We start from the raw sequence: 17,952 nt of genomic DNA on the forward strand, positions 1-17,952 counted from the left end.
AACCAAGAGTTTATTCACTGAAAAGGCAAATCTCTTATGATGTTGGCACCATATTAAGTGAACGATTGTTTTCTATTGAGTATTTCATTTGCAAAAGTTAGCCACACTATGTAAATAAACAGCCTGCAGCTCCCGTGTTGCTACACAGATAGTTTTCCACACGCCTATATGCGAATTTAGTCGATGACAAAAAGTGAACCTGTTGTTCGTATGACATAAACAAAGTCCATCACATATTTCATTACCATTTAACACGCATAAAAATCGAAAATAATACATCTCTTACAAGAGCTAAAAATATTACATGTAATCAGTACGTTCTATCTGTATAAAGTTACTACAAAATATTAACAATTTTTGCAGAGAAATAGTATCAAATTTATTTCTTCGCATTTGTTACTAATTTCTATCTTTCCGGATATAGCTATATATAATACCTAAGGCTAGAAAAGGAAAATAATAATAAAACATAACAACTATATCACAATATTATGTTTACTCTTATGTTTTTACTTCTTTACAATTACATGGTAACCTTGAATTAAGTTGCAAGAAAGTAGTTTTGATTTTACTTTCTATGTTTGATCATTTTAAGACGATTAAAGGTAATTTATAGTATATTATATAATGTGTTGTCCTTAAACACTGACATAATGATGTCGAAGAATCATTTGTGTATGATCAATCAATATACATAGCATTACACTTCTGTTTAATTTATATTTTGCCTATATCTGTGTAATCATGTTCAATTCGCAATAATAAGCTATAGGACGTAAAACGTAGAATTTATTCAGGCTCGTACCAGAGAAATAAGTATTTCTTAATATCGTGTAATGGTATGAAATTGCGAACGTCTTGTAGACTAAAAGACAATTTCAAACTGCATTGTACCACCTGAAAGCAAACTATCTGTAAAAAGTTTTCAACATTTTCCTTATTGTTATTTCTCATACATTTTTCATGTAACATTGAGTGAAAACAATTTATTTGATGCAACTTGGTACGTAGCCACTTCACTGATGATACCAACAAAAATAAGGTTTTGTATTTTTAGTTCAAACTGAAGGTTAATTTATGTTAATCAGAATTCATAATAAAATTATAATAACATATAGTAAATTCACTGGAAAATTATTATTTAAATTTTATATATAGGAATTCTGTAAGATTCTGGTTTGTTATAGATGTTTCATAGATGTAGTGTACCTTGACCCTTGTGTAGTAATAGTGTCATAATGGTTGACTGTCAGTGGCGTAATAAAGATTTAAACGAGAACGGGTTTACCAGAGGAGCTTTTACAGTAAAAGTTATATAAGCTCTAAGTTTTTTTCTGCAAAGAAAACTATGGTACGGAGAATCCCAACACTACAATTTTGACAGCTACTAATAAGGTTAGGGGCCGTCCACATACTACGTAACGCTATTTTTGAGCAATTTTTACCCCCTTCCTCCCAGGGTTGTTTTGTTTAAAACAAATGATTTAAACTTGCTTTAAACAATTGATTTTGTTTAAAACAAATTTTGTATACGTTTTAAACATTTTGTTTTAAACACGTGTATTTTTAAGAGTTGCTTTAAACATATGCTTATTTTTATTTTATTTTTGTAAAAAAAAAAAAAAAATGCCAGAGAAAGAAAATTGTCAAAAAGTGTTTTCCCATTCAGAACACTGTTTCCTTCCCATATGAATGTTTTGGTTTCTCGTGGCTACAGCAGGTCAATGTGGTGATCTACAATTTATTCTGTTTCTTCTTTCCCCCTTATTTTTAACGCATACTGTATTGTTTAAATGCTTCTCAGTTAACTTGTGAGAAAGTGTCGTAGTCGAAGGTTGGACTACTTGTAGTACTGATATTAAAAAATAAATAAAATAATTATCATGGAATCAATTTTTTGTGTTGTATTTAGAAAGCAGACAAAAGGTTATTTGCTAAATTGCGATTCTGAAATTAAAATATCGCTGGCATTCGTTGATACAGTGCATGTTGGTTCTCAGTCTCCGTAAACTTGGAATCGTTTAACATGAGTATACGGGAAGAAAAAAAGTACATCATTTGGAGCAAATTTATTAAAGAAACTCAAACTCCATCAGATAAGAAAACGACCATACGACCTCGTTGCAAAACGTGTAAGAAAGAAATGGTTGGCTTAGTTGAAAGAATGAAGAATCATTATGAAAAATGCAATGCTGTGAAAAAAACTGGAAACCCAAACAAATGGTAAAAGTGTTGATCCGAAAATTGCTTCTGATGATTCTAACGTCAGTGATGTGGTTGAGATGCAACTGGAAACTCCAGGTAAAAAATAATTTTGAATCATCAATTTCTTTTTCATTATATTACGAAAATTTTATTTCCCCACTTCAGTTCTAAATTTTCTTAAAAACTTTACACCTTGGCATAACTTGTATGAAGGGACCATGCGAGAAAAAGGCAAGGTATGGCAGTCGCCAGCGTAACTAACCATCAAAGCGTGATACTTATTGTAATATCAGTGCCGATCGTCAGTGTCTGGGACAATTTGATCTCAATTTGTTTGTCAGTCTGTATGTATGCACCACGCCGTAGGACGCAATTTTCGGTCTTTTAATATTAAATTCTGAGAGTAGATTCATGAGACGTCGGAATTTGCTGTATAGATTTTAATTGCGATCCGACGTAAAATTTCAAAATTAGTGGTTCAAATCCCACTTTAAACAAAAAGCCCTGTCACATATAGCCTTGCTACTGATGCTAGACTAATCAATCAAACTAAACAACATAATCTTATGCGTTTCGAACAAACTTGGGATTGGCTTGGATAAATCTGGTTCCAATTCAATTTTTATAAACATTTTTAAATATGGGGCGTTCAGAGCACAAGGGATCCAAGTCCATTTTCAGAAAGGTTCACTTTTGCTCAGCAAATGTACTATCTTCGTAGCCAAGGGAAAGAAATAAATGAAGCAAAAACGTGAAAGGGTGTGGACTAGAGTTTCATAGGACAAGGGCGTTAGACAAGGGCGTTGATGGAATGGGGGAGGAGGGCTAATTTCCCCCTTCTTGCTCATAAATTTAAGACATTAACATTATATTGAGTACGCTGTAGAGTGGGAATGATTAACGGGTCAAGCTCCGAATGCCATAGTCAATGTTGCATGGTTACGTTAAATAAATGCAGGGTGTATCCAAAAGAATACACCGACGGAAAACGTCATATTTTCACAACCCCGAATCCGAGATGAAAGAAAGAGAAACTACATGACAAAATGCAATCTAGAATTTTATATGATTGCCGCTAGAGGGGCATTCGTTTAGAGGTCATCCGCCCCTACCCTGAATTTTAGATTTTGGGGGCAGTAATGCAGATTTAGAAACCTTTTGCTGAGCAAACTCCAATATAAGTCCTTACTCCGAATAAATACGGATTTTGATCAGTTATAATCCATTTCCATTAGCTGTAAGGAGCTATAGGCCTATATTGCTCTCTTGTATATTTTTTGGACCAAGGATTCCAAAGGTGGCTCTACTTTCGATTTTTGGACCTGCTTAAAATTCTGGAAATTGGGCCTAAGCAACTTTCCAGTTTTAATCATCTGTATGTTCTCTGCATTTATTTGGTGTAAGGACCTCAAGCTTGTTCTGTTAGACTTTGCTTATCAAAAGATTTCTAAAACTGCCTTACTGCCCGCAAAATCTAAAATTCAGGGTGGGGATGGGGGTGATTGTCCTCCATCCCACTAACGCCCCTGTGTAGCGGCTGTCGTATGAAACTATCCCACGCCCTTTCGCAGCTCGCAGGGTTTTAATTAATTTGTTTCGGACTCTTGACTGCGAAGATATTACGTTTTGAAATAGAATTCATTTGCTGAGCAAAACTGAACTTTATTGAAAATGGATTTGGATCTACTGTGCTCTAAACGCTCCAAATATTACCTTTCTTCAATAAATTATTGACTCTAAAAACAACCAATTACATATGCTGGCAGAAAATATTCTAAAGTTAGCACAATATGAAGTGTGCTTCAAACATTACTTTTCGGAAATTTATTATTTTAAAATAATTTTATTAGCATCAGTGTTCTGAAATTGAAATCCAATTTTGCAACAAAAATCTCACCCGCCTCCACGAAACGCGAGTTTAGCCTCTAAGGGCATAACTAGAAAACTTTCAGAAGCCGGTAACTCCGAAATGAGTTGCTTTAGGCCTAAAATAACTGCACAAACGTATTTCTGGTAAAATTCTAGCCTTAAAACATGTAAAATGACTCCCTTTGCATTTGAAAGTTCGAACTGCAATCAAAGATGTCCGCCATGATGCTTGATAGCTCCATTTCATGTATCAGACCACTTCAAAGTTTCATCATCCTCCCTGAACCCGTTCTCAGTACCCAAGGATGGTGAGGACTTTTGTTTTGCCATGTATATTGATAGATTGTGTGAAATCTCTATAGTACGTAGATTTTAAAATCTACCTAAAAAGCTTATTACAACCAAAAAAGTACTTACGTGAGTCACTGGCAAGGGGGTATAATAAAAGGGTGTTGTGGTATGAAATAAGTTGAGAATTACTTATCTACACTGAGAAAAAAAATGTAGGTGGCGTACTTAAAAAGATAGGTTACATGTGTAATTCCTGTAGTTTTTGGACTTAACGTACAGCAGACGTATAACTGGAAACGCATGTTTCATAATACTTCCTGTATAAGTGTTCCCTCTATACGTACTTTCTGTATAAAACAATGTAGGCGGTCAGGATCTCACATACAAATGAATGTATATAACATATAGCTGACGAAGGTAACATAAGTATCTGCATGTGATATACGGAAAACTGTTAGTTGTCAGACATCCTGCAACGTCATGATGTAACATCTAAGGGCAGTGCCTATGTAGCATACGGATAACGTATGCTCCGTACAGATTTCTATACTAAGCAAGAGGATACCGTATATTTTTACAATATACCGCTGTCCGGAGAACGGATATTTCTCTGTGTATACTGAAATATTCTGTACCCAATACAGTATAGTCTTAACGAGAATAAAATTAATGAAAAGATCGGTTGTAAGTGCAAAAAAGTCCTAATAAATACGTTATTACACGTTTTTGAAATATGTTTAAAATCATGTTTATGTGTTTAAAACATGAAAAAGGTGTTCAAAATGTTTAAAACATGTTTTTTTCGTTTGTGTTTTAAAACATGTTTAAAACATTTTGAACACCTTTTTAATGTTTTAAACACATGTTTTGTTCTTTTTTTTAAACGTATTTTTCCCAACCTTGCTCCCTCCCTCTTGTCACACTTCGTAACACAAGGCGGAAACCCTCCCCATTTGTTACGTAACACTTTTGATTTTTGTTTTGTTTATTTTGAGGGTTATTAAACAAAACAAAAAAAAACTATGTTTAATGCTCGTATTCTGAACTTTTTATTACAAAATGCTTGTATTCTGAATATATTTGAGTGCATTTCGCCCCAAATCAAAGTATTAGAAAATGGTAGTACCGTAATAATATTTTACCTCCATAAGGTTGTTTAATTAGCCAATTTAAATTTTTCAAAATTGCATACTGTCGTTTTCCCAAGGAGATTGCATCCATCCTTTTAGGTCATCGATGGTTGACAAAGAGAAAATACCGCCGAAAAATACAGGTGAAACAGAATCTACAAATAACTGACATTGACTTCATTTTCCAGGATCCAGGATGTTTCGAATATCTGAAGTTCGCCAGTGTCGGAAACGCAAGGAAATTCTCTTCCTCGTCGACCACAGATTTGAAGTGACTGCACACGTGAAGGAGCAGGGACATCTTTGAGAACAAGCCTTCGAGTATTTTCCTAGGACTTTGGACTTCAGTTTACCCCTTTTGAAATTGTTCTTGTCCTAAATCAGTGCCAGAATTCAAATAAGCTCGATTTCACCCGAAATGTTCAAATCCAAAAATAATAGCAATAAAAAAATAGTACGAGATGAATATCCGACGAATTTGGTTTCTCATATCTTATTTTGCACCGAATCGTATATTTTTTCACAAAAGAAGGTTTTTTTTTTTCTGTTTCACATGCGAAACCTCTTACAAGAATAGAATGGGGTAATGATTCAAATCTAAAGTTTTAAATAATATTCTCAGAAATAGCGATAGGAGTGGGAACGCGAGGGCATTTTCAAACGGGGGTTACGATCACTGACAAATACCTCAAGAAAAGCGTGTGCCGTAAATGCAATGCTGCAATAGTCACAAAATGGAGTTTTATTGTAATGTAACACACGAAGTATTCGTCACCAGTTATGCTGGTGTCTAGTAGGCCACCATAATTCCTTCTGCATGATTAGGCTGTGTTCGCAATTCTCGAAACAATAGAAATATTTATTTATTTGTAAAAAAGAAAAGAATTGAATAAAATTATTTGTTTAAAAGATTGCGTATAAACCTGAAAATAAAAATAAAAATTACAGCAAAAAAAAAAAAAGAAAGAAAATGCCTTACGTAACCCTCTCCTTCCCTTGTAACACTTCGTAACGCAAGTCCGAACCCCCTACCCCCTTTGCTGTGTTACGTAATATGTGGACGACCCTTTAGTGTAGAAATATCATAGGGCACATAAAATCATGATAGTGTAACGGAAAAGAAGAATACAGCTTTTTGAACGTCGATCACAAGAGAGCTCGATTGTTCTTCGACAGAAAAATTTATATTTCAAGTCTACATGGGAAGTTCTCATAACGAGATTTAGGATGAATCGGAAAATACTGACGTAGCTGAGACCACCAATTACCTCATATCTTCAATTATACTTCCAGCAATAAGACTAAAAAAGATTGTTCACTGAAAGTGAGATAAATGATTTTTCTTTCTCCAAACGGTTGCACCACAAAGAGTTAAGAGTTAAGAGAATTCAAGATAATAATTTAGGAGAGGACTTCAAATCTGTTTCTCTGTAAGAACTTGCTATTGTCATTGTGAGAAACACGATGCAAAATCAAACAAAATATTACGTAAAAAGGTCTGTGGTACATTACAAATATCTCAAGTGTGAGAATATGATAATATTTAATGGAACTAAAATGTCCCACTGACCTCCTTTTCAATTTGTAGTGTCTCCTGGGGGTTTGAGGGCCACAGATTGGGTCCAAACCCATAGTTTAACTTAGGATTCAAACTACATGAGCTTTCATTGGGATTCGAACTCCCGCACCGAAGACGCATATGCTATTTATATAGCCACAAGGGAGTTCTGTATCCTAAATATGCACACTCATGTCCAAAATTATTGTCGCATGTCTATAAATATGTTGTTGTAGGAATATAATTTGATTACGAAGTCTCCCGGTATTTCTTATAATGTTAGTATGTATACAATCGGCAAAGACATGTATGTGGCAAATTTCATGTCAAAAGAGCAGTAAATAAGAACAATAAAACAAAAATAAAATTTTCTTGTCTATTTAGCAACACTTTGTTTTACTTATTATAATTTTCATATTTATAATTCTTTTCCTATGAAATTTACCACAAATATACATTTCCCGATTATACACATAATATCAGTATTAAAAGTACCCAGCAAAATCATCATCAAATTATATTCTTACAAAAAGACAGTTATAGATATGTGACAATAATTTTGGACATGAGTGTACATATCTCTCTTGTTAAGTACTACACATTGCTTGATGAATGTTTCTTGCACGCCTACTCATTTGTATGGCGTTTCAGTTCGCCACACTATTAGGCCCTATACATCTGTATGCAAACAGTGGGTATGCACAACGAAATGAAGAGTGTACGATGTATTAGGATATTATTTACAAAGAAATAGTGATGTTAAAGTATTTTATTAAATGCTCCCGTATTCTTAATATGAACTGAAGTAACTATACATTATTCATTTCCTGTTTTGTTTTTCTTGTTCTTTCTCACGGAATAGCTGCTACGAAAAGATCAGCAGGCGGATTTTTTAAAACTTATTTTCTTGATAAACACAGATCGAAAACAAAATCCGGTAACAAATCACAGCGTATTTTACAAGTTGATCTTGGTTCACTTGAGCCAGATGTGCTGAACTTAGATTTTCAATGGTGCAACAAACTTCTTTGAACCACACTCAAGTTAGAAAGTCTAATTTTGAATGCGTTTAATTGAGTGATCATTTGAAGTTAGTTGGTGTACATAGGAGTGAGTGACAGAGAGAGAGAAAATGATTAAACAGCAATTGTGCGATTATAAGCGCCCCTCATGAATTTTAGGCCTACAGTTTTGAACAAAGGGTCGCTTACATTCGAGTAATACAGTATGAAAGGAAGTACTAATAAAATAATTTAATGTTATATTATTATTACATTATAAAAAGAAATCCTACTTTGAGAAATGGGGCACTCCATATTGACAACCTAGCCACTCAGTGCCTAATTGGGGATGCAAAGTTGAGTGCAACTAGGCGCCTTCCACTCACCATCTAGAATGAGTGGGACAAACACTGATATTAACTTGCGAGAGGTTTCTCATTTGGGGATAATTTAAATAAAGATACGTCCACTTCATTAAAATAAAAACACTGTATTTCGTTATACTTATGAGTGAACTGTAAGATTTCAGAACGCTAGTTATGACGGATATTAAGATTCATTTGCCAGACGGGTACAGAACGATCAAGTATTGAGCCTTTGAATTCTGACTCGGTGCCACACATACCTGGATAAAACTGGTGTATTCCCACGTCGTTCTGGCGTTGAACTCGGCTCCTTTAAGCTGAATCTCCTTGCTGGTGGAAGACGAATATGAGCATTGAGGTATGGCTCCTCTCAAATGCCACTCTCTGCGTGATGTTCTGCGTAGTTAGATTGTTGTGGAATATAAAGTATTTTCTCCTTCTCTCATCTGGCTGATTCTCAAATAGAACTTGGTTCTCCAAACTCGAACCCAAGAATGATCACGGTAACTTGATCATAGACTCTCCAAGAATTGTCCAATGTCGACTCTCGGTAAACTGTCCAAGAACTCCCACCAAGACTCTCCTAGACTGTCTCCTCGAACTCTCCAAGACTCTGGTTTTGTTTGGCGTTGTCCAACCACCGTCGTCTGCTTTTTCGTCTGCTGCAGCACGTGCAACACCGTTTTCACATGGAGAGACAAATTCCTTCCATGTGTCAAAACTCAAAATTGCAATCCTCGACACGTTCTGATTTCCCGATTCTAAGCAATTCTCTGTACATCCGTAATCTCATGAAATTCGTGAAATCCTACAGATTCACTTTATACAATTTCTAGAATCTGGCTAATGTGAGGAAAGACACATTGTCAACATTTCCTTCCTACATTGCCAGACTCTCAACGATGACATTCTTATACACATTTGTTTACAACAAACTGCTGACACAAACATTAGCAACATTGTGCAGCTTGCATTTACTCACATATACAACATTTAATTCCCATAACCTCAATAAATGATTTCGTGACAAACATAAAATAAAATCAAAATATACAAATTATTTTCCTCGAAAATCGAGTCCTGCTACATGGCCCCCCTTAAAAACTTGGTTGCTCCGCAAACCAAATTCGACATCGTAAGAGGGCGATTTTCCATAAACACCCTGTACATTATTTATATACTGAAACCATATTGAAAGATAAATATAAACTTGAAATGAAATAAAATATGTATTATTATGCAAAATAATTATATAAATAGTAATCAATATTCCTTCACCTAAAATTATTCAAAAATATATATATTTGAATTTTTAATCTTTCTCTTAATTCCTAAAATTATAAAATACAACATTTCAAATGTAATGAAGCAAAGTATATCCTCACGACATCTAGTGAGTTTTTGCTGAAATACTTGCACATCACATTTGGTCAAGAGTGATTGTGCATAAATACATATATGTTAGTTTGCAAGTACTCTTGAGTTATCTTCTCCTAGCGACAACGCTTTTAGAGTGTCATGTTACCAAAAACTTCCATTACTCTGTCTGTCCATACGCGCCAACCAATGAATTTATTGGCCGTATCAGTAATGGTTCAACTTCATTTATTTCCACCGCTATGTGAATGGAAATCTAAAACAAAAACTTGTAACATAGTTTTTAGAACATAGTTAGTTAATATATTCACATTTGCACTGTAAAACTTGAAAATATTATTGTTTTATTTTCATCAAAAATTTTATTCACTGACATTTTAACATGAACGGAAAGAAAATCCTGCCGCAGGGCGTTGGATATCCTGTAGCTACATCCAGCATAGTAACTGCAAAATCAACAGTTTTCAATCAAGTTTGTCAAGGTTAACCTAACTTCCTGCCTTTCTGTTCACGCGTCACTGTTGACTGGATAACATCGAGTGCTAATATTCCGTAGCAATTATTACATTATTAGTTTTAAAACACTATATTTTACAAAACCACTACGTCGCATGGAAAGAAGTATTCACTTTTCATGTTTTTCGGGCACTCAGTTTTTCCGTGTTTGTCGGAATTTCCGTTGAAAACGTCGGTTTTCGTGAATTTATAGTGTCCCATTGATGTATTAGTGTCTTTCTCATCTTCTGTAGTGATGTGGTGCAAGTGTGTGTTTTCCCGTTCAGTTTCAGTGCTCTTACTACAATCCTCTATACTACCATCTGGCAAATTCTTAAAAATAGTGATCTCTGTGCTTTGTGGAATAGTTTTTAGTGTAGATTTGCTCTTATTAAAAATAGTGGCATAAATTGGTGATGCATGGGAAACTGCGTAAGTCTCAGACTCATCTCTACCATTTACTTCTACATCTATGTTTGATCTTACATTGTTTTTACTATTTCTTACCCTATTTTCGTATCTTCTCTCTATCCTATTTAATTTTAACAAAATATAACATGTAATAATTACTATTAAAACTAATACACTTCCTAAAACTAACGCTGATATTAATAATAATATTGTATTGATGTCCATTTCCTTCGCTTTCGGATCTTATCTGAAATAGACGAGAAATAGATAAAGTCGGGATAGGCCTACTTAAAATTCGTAGAAAATTACATTTATTATAGTTAATTAAATAATTAAAACTCCTATCTTGTGTCTGTCTTCACTTTTTGCGTTCTAAAATCGCGTATTTTTGAAGCAGTCTTATTTTGTTCTTTCTGTGTCGAGCACCCTTGTTACTTTCGTAGTAATCTTTGTGCATGACCGTTGAAACTTTATCTATGTGTGAAGTTTGTCAAACCATAACTTGGAGACTATGTTTCACACTTAAAAACTCATGTTTTCACTCTTTTTCTATCATAAATATAGCATTAAATTATACTAGCTATATCTCTCTATATTTAAGCTTTTATTACTTATTTCATACGTATTTATGTAGTTTAAACTTTATTTTAATCATTTAATTGGTTAAATATCGTTAATTTTATTAAATAATAATTTTTCTTGAATTTCTAAAAATATATTAATTTACGCTCGGAGTAGGATGGAAATCCAAGCTAGCGGAAGCCTCAACGGGGCTGGATAAAGCGACTCCTGTTCGTGTCCGCTCGAGTTCACTCGGAACCATTCGAGTTTACCATGTGCTCGAGGCCTGGAGTGGAGACTAGCGTAGCCTCTCGCGGAGCTACTCTCTCGCGCGGGTCTCATTTCTCATTCTTACCTCCAGCTGCTCAGAGTATTCAAAGCTGTTTGACGCAAATCCATACAAAATAACATGTGAGCCTTGCTCATATCGTTTACCAATTACGTTCCACAATAAAATTAATACTTTTAATAATTCTTTTCAATCAATATTGATTGATTATTACTAATTATAATAAAATACATTATTTTCTTTTCTTTTCTTTTCTAAAACTTACAAAAACTTTCGGACTTTAAAAATAATGAATAAATACGTTATTACTACATACACTAAACATTCTTTAACACTATTTGTGAATTATTTCTAGCTTTATCTATGCTTATTTGCATCTTTTAACCCTTTAATTCACTATTTACATACAATATAAAATTAATTATTCACTATTTTATAAAAACACTTGTAGTAATTATACATATATACTATCTACTATTACTATAATAGTAACCTATTACTATTTCGTCTATTCTTATCTATTTTTAACTATTTTTAGTGTTGTTATTACTAATATTATTACTTTCTACATTTATTTTCCTTATCCCTTCTTGAATGTTTGAATGTTTTTAGACTTTATCTATCCTTGATTGATGTCACTATCCTAGATTCATCTAGGATATCTATTTCTCATCTATTTCTATCCTTATTTCACAATTTTCTTCATTTCGTTCACACTTTATACGGAAATGGGACATCGTTTGGTATACCGTATCACAATACAACCTATCCGGTTTGGGTAGTATGACTATTATGGACTATCATAGACTATAGACTTTGTTTACTAAACCTTATACCTTCATGTGGTGATGGTGTTTACTATTGGTGATGGCTGTTTGGTGAGTATGGAATGCATGATCTGAATACACTTTGACACATTTACATGTTTGTTTACATTTGATTTCCTAGTTTTTTTTTCAAAATTACCAATACTTAATTCCAATGTTTACGAACTGGTTTACAACCTTTTCTAGATTTTTCTCGTTCTAGTTCACGGAATACAAACAATTTTTTATACAATGTGATCCTAAATAATGTTATTATTATTATTGTTGTTATTATTATTATTATTATTATGATTATTATGGTTCACTATTTTCGACTTTATATTTTCTTATCGATTTATACAGTCTGCAATACAACGTTATTAATGCAATGACTGAAATAATTAATACAAATATGATTGCTGCTATTACATACATTATGTAATTCGTTCTAATTATTAGTAGTGGTACAGTGGTATCCACTTTCAGTTTTAATAAATTTTCAGCTAGATTGTTGAGTTCCTCATGGTGTATACTAAAATTTAATTGCTTTAGCGTCCAATTCCCTATCAAACTTAAATGCTTATTGTTTACGCTTATTACTTTTCTAGTTGGAATCGCCAATTCCCCAAAAATTAGGTTATCAAATGAATCGTATTCAATAAAATACGAGCAATTGTTCCCAAAATTTACCTTCGCCGATGTAACTTCGTGATGTTTACCTAACTTAGTCACATATCCTTCTACCAATGACGAGTATAATACTCCAGCATGAGTATATTTGTACACTACCTTGCCTAGGTATTTCTCTGTTTGTTGTTCGCAACCATTTAACGATCCATTGAACACAATGTTGTTTAAGCATTTAGCTGCATCATCTAGTGATATCTGCTCGCAAAAATACAAGAAACTCTTGAATTCACATTTCGATCGATCTAGTGTGTGATATATTCCATTAGCTAAGTATACCACTTCCGGTAACTTATAGTACGTTCTAAAATTATTAGTTAGATAACCCATTGAAATTACATTAAACATTTTTGATACAGTATTTTCATAAACAATAGGCGTTTTTAGTAATAAGTCGATGTTGTTTTCATTATAGTCATATTTCATTAAATAAATCGACGATACTCGATAGAACATTCCTATATCAGAACGATAAATTGAATACTTCAAAATATCATGACTATTTATAAATTTATTCACATCTAAGTTCGACAAAATATGATAGGATAATTGGTTGCTAAGTATGTCGTTGAATATTTTAGTCACTCTTTCTCTAGCTAAATGCGAAAATAGATTAGTCAAAATTTTCCTTTGAGCCTGCTGCAAGTAGCAATACATCTCTTGCAGTTTACTCCTTACATTCTGAAGAACATGATGTACCTTAACTACCACACCATGCGTTATTGAAATTTCTTCGTTATGCGATATTTTTAATTTGTGAATTTCCTCAGCCAATACATTTTCGTGTTCAGACAATTTTTGAATTGAGGTCGACAACTGTTGTGTGTGTATTAGGTTATAGGTCGACAACCCTATAGACCCAAATCCTAATAGCATAGACCAAATTGAACGTTTAGTCCTTGCTGACTCCATACATTTAGAACTACCATTTATGAATACAAACTGACATGGTATTGAATTTATTATATTAATTCTAAATTGTCTTTCCCTTTCTGCGTATTCTTCTAGAATATCATATGATTCACTACACACTTTGTGCATTGGCACAGCTTCATGAAAGTTAACATGTAATCGAATAGTTGTATATACCATATTTGACGCATGAACTGCCAACGAATCTTGCGTTAGGGCTATCCCTACGTCCTTCATAGTTACTTGATGATGATCATCTGACTTTCCAAAATGAACCATAACTATCAATTTTATATAGATCACCCACATTGTTGTTTCCATATTCTAATGTTTCCTTTTCAGTCTTGAATAAAATTCTGGAATTAGTAAAACCTAATATTAATTCCTAGTACTGTTCATTTATTTATTTGTTTGTATTTTAGCCTACTGTCAACAATTTATTTATTCCTATGTATTTTATATTTTATTTTGCTTTCTAGGTATCAACAGATTTTAATCAATAATTTTAATTTTACATTCCATACATTTATTATTTATTCACAATTCTAGTAACTATAATTCAAAAAGTGTCTATCGATTCGGGAAATTTCCTGATGGAGATTAGCATTTCCTCCAATCTCGGGATTAGGGTTTGGTTGAGAAAGTGCCCCCTTTCTGACACTTCATCGGTAGACCCAATTTGTACCAAAGTTACATTAGACCCTCTGTTAAAACTTTTTTTTTCACCAAATCCAAATTTATTCATCACCATCTGATGTTTAATCTGTCTCACCATACCTTTCACCATTTTTACTTTCTACAAATAATTTTAATCGTCTTAAGTCTATAGTGTCACTCTTCTTTTCACCATTTTTAGTTTCATACTGTACTTTGTATGAATTATTGTTTATCTTGTCCACTATTACCCCTTTAGTATTGTAACGGTTACCAAAACATGCGGGCAAACCTGCTCTTGGCATTTCCCTTATTAACACTTTTTGACCAATTTCAAAACTCGGTTGATCAAACTTTTTCTCTATTTGCTTCTTCTGAGATCTAAATCTTCTCTGCAAATTTTTGTACGCGAGCTGTCGTGCCTCTTTTATGCTCTGAAGTCTCACCTCATTGTCGACGTATTCGCAAGGAATGTCTAGGTCCTGCTCAAGAAACGTTCTTGGTTCGACTCCATGCAATAGATAGTATGGTGAAAAACCAGTACCATCATGCACTTGCGTATTAATAGTAAAAATCAAACTTGGCAAGATCTCATCCCAGTTTGAAAAATCCTTGTCAATGTAATGCTTCATTACTTGCTGTAATGAGCCAATGGCCCTCTCTGCACTTCCTATAGAATAATGGGCGCTTGTATTCGCAAAATGCAATTGCATTCCAAATTTCTCTGCCATTTCTTCCATTATTCGGCTGCGATGAGATGATAGCCTGTCCAGATGGAGCTGAGATGGAACTCCATGTTTCGTAATCAGATCTTCGAAAATTACCTGCGCAACGATCTCTGCCGTTACTGCGGGTACCGCTCTAGCGATAACAAATCTAGTTGCATTATCAACAAACACTAGAACGTACTTATTTCTATTGTTACGAGACAATTTAAAAGGACCAACCTCATCCATCACAACTGACTGAAATGGAGCATAAGAGGGGTACGTCTGCGCGTGAAATGGTACTCGTCCTGTCTTCCTTTTCTGTATCTGGCAACTTATGCATTCTCCTATCTTCTCCATGAAGAATTTCTTCATGTTCGGAAAATATATCAATTTTAAAGCACGTCTATAGCATTTCGTGTAAGAAAAATGTCCGCCACCATATACCGAACAATGTAGGTTCTTGAATACTTGTTCTCTTAACGCATAAGGAATACATAATAATAATTTTGTACCACCTGCCATTCGTTGTGTTCTATAAAGCCTATCGTCCTTTACTGTATACCATCTGGCTTGCTTTTCAGCCTTTACATCAGCATCCTCTGGGTGTTCTATTGCATGCATAATCGGTCCGAAAAATGAGTCTTTTCTCTGTAAATCGCCCACATCAATGTCCTTATCGAAAGTCAAATTAACTTGGAGATCTTCGGAATTTACTTTCAACGTTTCTAACTCAATATCGTCTACTGTTGGTTCAATGTCTGTGTTCCTGGACAAAATATCACTAGGATTCTTTTCTCCAGGACAATGCACCGGTGTGTACTTATACTGGGCTAAGTCCAAACTCCATCTCACCAATTTCGGAGCTAATTTAGGTGACGTTTGCAAATACTTTAATGCCTTACAATCGGTGTACAGCTCAAATTCTTTATTGAACAAGTAATAATTAAATGCTCTTAAAGAACTTATCTCTGCCAATATTTCTAATTCCACTATGTGTCTGGTCTTCTCTTGTGGACGTAACACACGACTGTAGTACGCTACTGGTGTCCATTCACCATTAGCCTGTTTTAGCATTAAAACTCCACCAATCGAACTAGTCGATGCGTCTGTGTACACTCTCGTGTCCAAATCTTCCCTAAATGGAGCTAGTAATGGTGCATTCATTAGTGCTGATTTTAATTGATCAAACGCCTGCTGGTACGATTCATTCCATTCGAACTTATGACCCTTTTTCAAAATTGGTTGAAACGCTGATGTGATTTTGGCATAGTCCTTACAGAATTTTCGAACATAATTTGTTAAACCAAGAAAAGATTTTAACTGCTTTACATTATTCGGGGCCTTACATGCTTTTATCGCCTGAATTATCTTCGGGCTAACCTCGTATCCTGCGTCACTGACAATGTGTCCAAGAGCCAAAATTTTCCTTTCTATGAACTGACATTTTTCTACAGATAGTTTGAGTCCGTAATGTCTCAATCTTTTGAAAACTGATTGAAGTACATCTACCATTTTCTCCTGATTATTCGTATATATAAATACATCATCCATATAATAGGAAACTGACTCTGGATTTACATTTGCCAGGGTCATCGCCATTATTTTTGTATATATGGCGGGCGATTGTAAGTAACCCATAGGAAGAACACGATACTGATAAGCTCCTACGCCTGGTATATTGAATGAGGTATACTCCCGTGACTCCTCAGAAATAGGCACTTGATGATAAGCCGATTTTACATCCAAAATACTAAAATATTTATGTCCTCCCATACACGTTAAAATTTGATGAATCGGAGGCAGCGCAATGCTATGCAGTTTGACGCATTTATTCAAAAACCGACAGTCCAAAACTGCACGAATACCCCCTGACGGTTTTTGTATAAACAACATCGGAGAGTTGTAAGCGCTTGAACTTTCTTCAATTATTTCTTGTCTTAACAAAATGTTAATTTGTTCCTTAACTTTATCTCTTAACGCTATGGGAATCGGATATTGGTGACGTCTAAATGGTACTTTTGTTTCTAACTCAATGTGATGCTCAAAATGTTTTACTTGGCCTAATTCGTCATCCTGCCATGCAAAAACATCCGCAAAATCATAGCACAAACTCTCAATTCTATTCCTAATTTCCGGTTTCGTTTCATTCCCAAATTTCAATCTAGATTTATCAAAATTTCTACGAGATCTTAAAATACTATCTATATCTTCGGTTGATAATCCTTCGTTCTTCAATTGTTCTTCATCCACACATTCTTCAGCTTTTCCTAGCGTTACATTTGGTCTCAATAAAATTGCTCTATTAGATGGATTAATAATTTCGATCTTGTTATTTTCAGCCGATAAAAGTGCACGCGGAATCAACACATTGTATTGGGCTTCTATCTTCCTGTCCGGTTCTAACAAGTATTCCCTGTTATTCCAAGAACTAACCAAATTCACTTCCACAGTAGTCTTAGACCTAGGTAACAACCGTACCTTATGACCTAATACCCATCTTGGTCTAATACAATGTTTTATTCCTAACGCTGCATTATCAGACACAGTCACAGATTCCTGTTCTTCCCTTTTCCTTAATCTTGGCTTTCCAAATCTCTGCAATGTCAATTTATTCTGACCGTAATTTATTTG

This window comes from Thermobia domestica, chromosome 1 (genome assembly GCF_964235325.1).
Source record: "Thermobia domestica chromosome 1, izTheDome1.hap1.1, whole genome shotgun sequence".
NCBI classification, from domain to species: domain Eukaryota; kingdom Metazoa; phylum Arthropoda; class Insecta; order Zygentoma; family Lepismatidae; genus Thermobia; species Thermobia domestica.